Genomic DNA, 5,689 nt, shown 5'->3' with positions numbered 1-5,689 from the left:
TACTATCTAGGATCATATGTGTGATTCTCATATTTATGATGTCTTCACTATTATCTCATCTACAATTGTTATGCAAATTCAGTTTTTTTTTCTTCTGATTCGAGTCGTTGTTCTAAAACTTTCTGATTGTGTGTTCTTTCTCTCTCTCTCGTCAGGCTTTCACTCTCATAATCTTATACGTGTTTTCAAACATTTCTTCAGCGGGGACCATAATTTTTCTGGCTTAGCATTTCCTGGGGACCCTCATTGTTTTTCACAAGATTTTTCTCGTGACTCTCCCTCCAAATCTAATGCTTCACATCTTTAAAATCTGCGTACATTTGCTTCTATCTCTTTACATTGCTATACCAATATTTCACCTTTCTAATTTGTTTACATTTTCTTCTACTCTCTCTCTGTTCTGGCTTCTTCTCTCTGCATCCTTCTTTCTGTCTGTCCTGTCTGTCTGTCTGTCTGGTAATATTTTTTTTTTTTTGTTACACCCCAACGTTAATTATGTCCTTCGGGTCTTGTCTGTCTGTCTGTCTGTTGTTGTCTGTCTGTCTGCTACATGTCTGTGTGGATCTGTACTGGTTACGATCTAGTTGTTTGTCTGTCGTCTTTCTTCTCTTTCTCTCTCCATATTCTATCCATTTCTCTTTCTTCTTCTGTTTCTTTCTCCTTTCTTCCTCTCTCTCCTTCTCTCCTTCTCTCCTCCAATGACTCTCTTCTCCACAACTCACCTCTTTGTATCTATCATCCTCTCTCCCTTGCTCCACCCTACCTCTCTCTCAATATCACCTGTACTCCACTCTCTAATCTTCTCCTCTCTCTTTCGTATCTCTCTTTCTTCTCGTCTCCGTCTCTCTCTCCACTTCTCTTCTCCTCTTCTCTGTCTCTCTTCTTTTATCTCACTCTTTTATTCTTGTCTCTGTCTTTCCTCTCTCTGTCTTCTCTTCTCTCTCTCTCTCTCCGTCTCTCTTCTGGCACTTGTCATTTCTCTTCTCCGTTCTTCTCTTTCTTCCCTCTCCCCTCTTTGATAAATTGGAATGTAAAATACACCTAGCTCCGTTCCCAAATGGTGATTCTAATACACGTGCTCTCCAATGTATTGTGTTGGGGTGTTGAGGGTTGTTGTAATAGTCTCCTCTTCCTGGGGGACTATGTGTGGTTGGACTGAAGCGGGCCGGGATTTGTGGCCCATCGGAGCCGTGGTCAATACTCTGGTGAATCTGGCCCAGATACAGGTTCTGGATGTGACAAAGGGAACTGTGAGTCTTCAACTCCAAAATAATTATACACATTCCACACACAATATTTTCACAGCATCCTCCTCACCTTTCACACACAAAAATTTTGGGAGGCTAAAATGAGCAGGACACGCAGACCATTCTTTACTCCAGGAGCATGGGTAATCCCCAGAATGCAACCGAACATTAAGGCCCTGCCCCCACCTCACCAACGGGGAGTGGATGACATGATTCCGCCTGGGGACCTCAACGAGGCGATCTCGCAACTCTTCATACGACTAGGGAACCTTATTTGTGAAGGCGTACTTCTGTACTACTACATATAACCATACCATCACTAATATTGTATACAATGTCATACGATATAGGGACACATCTACTGGTGAGTGATAATACTGTACTACACTAATACTACATGAGTATAACACATACATATGTGGATTGTAGCTGTCAACACTGCAGAACCCCAGTATTGAGGCGCCAGAGGATGCTGCTGGTTCTCTCTTTCTCTGTTCTCTTGTCTCTGTTCTCTTCTCTTCTCTCTCTCTCTCTCTATCCGTTTCTCTCTCGTCTCTCTTCCTTCTTCCCCTTTCTCTATCTGTTTTAGTCTCTCTGTCCAGTCCACCTGTGCTTTTGCTGATTTATCTTGTTTCGTCTCCTTCTTCCTCCTACCACTCTTTGTACCCCTCTTCCTCCTTCCTCTCTCTGCTTCTCGTTGCTCTCCTCCTGCCTTTCTGTAGACTAACTGTGTGGAGAGTATACAGGGGCCATATGCAGGCTGCTGAGATATCACCCAGTGGTGTCGTGTTTGGTTGGGGTGTGGGTGTATGAGTGCATGTGTATAAGTGGTTCGTATTGAGCTTACTATTTAACTCATGTGTCTGGGGTCAGTGACCGTTATGATACTCCGTTGTCACTGACGTGCCCTCTGAGAGATCGAACCCAAGTCACCTCGCTCCATCACATCACACGTACCACAGACTGTCATCCTCCCAGTCATTTCGATGTTGCAGGTAAATGAGAACAGCAACTATAAAGTAATTCTGCCTGCTTGCAATGTGCCTGTGTGTCTGTCCTTTAAATGACCACCAGAGTGCAGAGTTGATGTACTAACTGGCATGGTCATACTCTACTGCAGCCCTGCACACGCACTGCATGACCCATCTTCGCTTTCCATGTTGTAGGATCTTTGAAGTTAGGTGTCTACTTGCCCTTTGCCTCTACCCCCGTCCTCCAGACGTATACAGGCGCTACTCCCTCGGTGGCGGTAACCCCCTACAGGTGCTGCCATCTACACAGCTGACCAGATCCCGCCGTGTACCCACATACGCAATCAGAGCTGGAGAGATGTCACACATCTTTGCCCACTCGCGGCAGGTAACTTGTTACCTCGCCTCTCACATGCAAGGAAAACGAAAGAACCAGTGCTGTATCATCAGGTGTGTGAGAGGGAGGAGGGGTGGTGTGTCTGGGTGGCGTGTCTGGGATGTGTGTGTGTCTCTTAGAAAGCGCGTGAGAAACCAAGTGGATCTAATTTGATTGTGTGGTGTGTGTGTGTGTGGGTGTGTAGGTGTGTTGCCCTAATACCCTCCAGTATAGGATTAGCCTCCAGGACCTGTTGTTCTATCCAGGAGTGTTGTCCACTGATGGCTGCTAGGAACTGGAGGATCAGCTTGGTGCTRTCTGTCTTCCCTGCTCCAGACTCACCACTGAGAACACACACATCAAATTAGATCCGACTTGGTGTTCTCACGCGCTTCTAAGAACACACACACACCCAGACACGCACACCCAGACACACACACCCCTCTCCCTCTCACACACCTGATGATACAGCACTGGTCTTTGTTGTTCCTCTGCATGTTGAAGTAACAGTTATCTGCGATGGCAAAGATGTGTGGAGGCATCTCTCCTATCTTCTTATTGGTGTACAGGCGGATCTGGTCAGCTGTGTAGATGGGCAGCACCTGGTAGGGGTTTACCGCCACCAGGATAGAGCCTGTATACGTCTGGAGGGGACGGGGGTAGAGGGCAAAGGGAAAGGTAGGACACCAAATCAAAGATCCTACAAATGGAAAGCGAAGATGGGTCATGCAGTGCTGTGCAGTGCTGCAGTAGAGATGACATGCCGTTAGTACATCAACTCTGCACTCTGTGGTCAGTTTAAATGGACAGACACACAGGGCACATTGCAGCAGGACAGAAGTACTTTATAGTTGGCCGTTCTCATTTACCTGCCACATGAAAATGAGGGGAGGATGAAGTCTGTGTGTACGTGTGTGATGGGAGCAGAGGTGACGTGGGGTTCATCTCTCAGAGGGTGCAGTCAGTGACAACTGAGTATCAGTAACGGTCACTGGAGCCCCGGACAGCCATGAGTAAAACTAGTAGCTCATACGAACACTAACACATGCACTCATACACCCACACACCCAGACAGACAGACACACACACTGGTGGTGAGTATCTCAGGCAGCCATGCATGATGCCCCTGTACTTACTCTCCCACCACAGTTAGTCTACAGAAAGGAAGGAGGAGAGAAAACGAGAAGGAGAGAGAGGGGGAAGGAGGAAGAGGAGGGACAGAGAGTGAGGGAGGAAGGAAGAAGGGAGAGAAAGAGGTGAAAACCAAGACAAAAGCACAGGTTGACTGAGAGCAGGAGAGACTCAAACAGATAGAGTGAAGGAAGAAGGAAAGGAAGGAGAGAGAGAGAGAAAGCGATAGAGAGAGAGAGAGAGAGAGAGAGAGAGAACAGAGAACAGAGAACAGAGAACAGAGAGAACAGAGACCTCTGGGCGGGCCTCAAACTGGGTTCTGGGTGACAGCTACAGATCCTAGCAGTAGTTGTATAGTAGTAGTACTGCAGTAGTAGTATAGTAGTAGTACAGTATTAGTACTCACATGTATAGTGTTCCCTATATCGTATGAGCAGGTTGTATTACAATAGTAGTTTAGTATGGTAGTAGTACAGAAGTATCGCTCACATATATAAGGTGTTCCCTATATCGTATGAGCAGGTTGCGGAGGATACCGGCCTCGTTGAGGTCTCCCAGGCGGATCATGTCATCCACCCCGTGGATGGAGGTGGGGTGCATGGGCTTAATGTTGGTTGCATTCTGGGGGGATATCCAATGCTCCTGGAGAAAGAATGGGCTGTTTGTGTCAGGCTGCATCATTTTAGCCTCCACAAATTAGTATTTTGTGTGAAAGTTGAGAGAATGCTGTGTAAATGATTGTGTGAATGTTGTATAAATGTATTGTGTGGATGTTTGAGACTCACGTTCCCCTCATCATCCAGAACCTGTATCTGTCCAGAGTCACAGAGTTTGACCACGGCTCCGATGGGGACCACAAACTCCCGGCCCGCCTTCAGGTCCAACCACACATAGTCCCCCTAGGAGAGGAGATATACAACAACCCCTCAAACCAACACAATACATGGAGCACTTGTTATGTAGGGAATAGGGCACCATTTGGAACGGAGCTAGTATATTTACATGTCCACATATCGAGAGGGAGAGGGAGAAGAAGAGAGAGAGAGAGAAAGAAAGAGAGAGAGAAGAAGAGAGAGGAGAGACGAGTAGACAGAGAGAGAGAGCAGAACAGAGAGGAGAGAGAGAGAGAGAGAGAGGAAGAGAGAGAGACGAGGAGAGAGAGAGAGAGAGAGAAGAGAGAGAGAGAGAGAGAGAGAGAGAGGGAGAGAGAGAGAGAGAGAGAGAGAAAGAGAGAGAGAGAGAGAGAGAGAGAGAGAGAGAAGAGCGAGACGACAGACAGACAGAAGACAGACAGACGACAGACGACAGGACAGCAGACAGACAGACAGACAGACAGCACAGACAGCAGACAGACAGACAGACAGACAGAAGACAGAGAGAGGGAAGAAGAGAGAGAGAAGAGACGAGACAGAGAGAGAGAGGAGAGAGAGAGAGAGAGGAGAGAGAGAGAGAGAGACCGCAGAGAGAGAGAGAGAGAGAGAGAGAGAGAGAGAGAGAGAGAGAGAGACGAGAGAGAGAGAGAGAGAGAGAGAGAAGAGAGAGAGAGAGAGAGAGACAGAACAAGACAGAGAAGAGAGAGAGAGACAGACAGACCAGACAGACAGACAGACGCAGAACAGACAGACAAAGAAGAGAGACGACAGACGAACAGACAAGACAGACAGACAGACAGACGACAGAGAGAGAGAGAGACCGAGACAGAGAGAGAGAGAGGAGAAGAGAGCAGAACAGAGATACAGAGATAGAGAGAGAGAGAGGAGAGAGAGGTTATGATCAGCATGAGTCTCCTGCATTTCTAAGCATTTTCTTTAAAAAATATAGATTAGAGTTAGTTAAACTTGTAGATTTTTTGTCAGGAAACAGACAAGGAATCTACCTGCTAAACATAACCCAAATTCAAATCAAATCAAAACACATCTGATTTGTGACTGGAATTGACGGAATCACCGAAAGATTCACAAATA

The 5,689-nt window shown here is 46.6% G+C and overlaps 1 pseudogene; it reads right to left on the bottom strand.

Moving 5' to 3' along the window:
* Positions 1-5,689, bottom strand: part of LOC111949815 (unconventional myosin-VIIa-like) — a 48,448-nt pseudogene that overhangs the window by 36,333 nt on the left and 6,426 nt on the right.

Source organism: Salvelinus sp. IW2-2015, linkage group LG22 (genome assembly GCF_002910315.2).
Source record: "Salvelinus sp. IW2-2015 linkage group LG22, ASM291031v2, whole genome shotgun sequence".
NCBI lineage: Eukaryota > Metazoa > Chordata > Actinopteri > Salmoniformes > Salmonidae > Salvelinus > Salvelinus sp. IW2-2015.
This window is presented reverse-complemented; position numbering and strand designations above follow the sequence as displayed.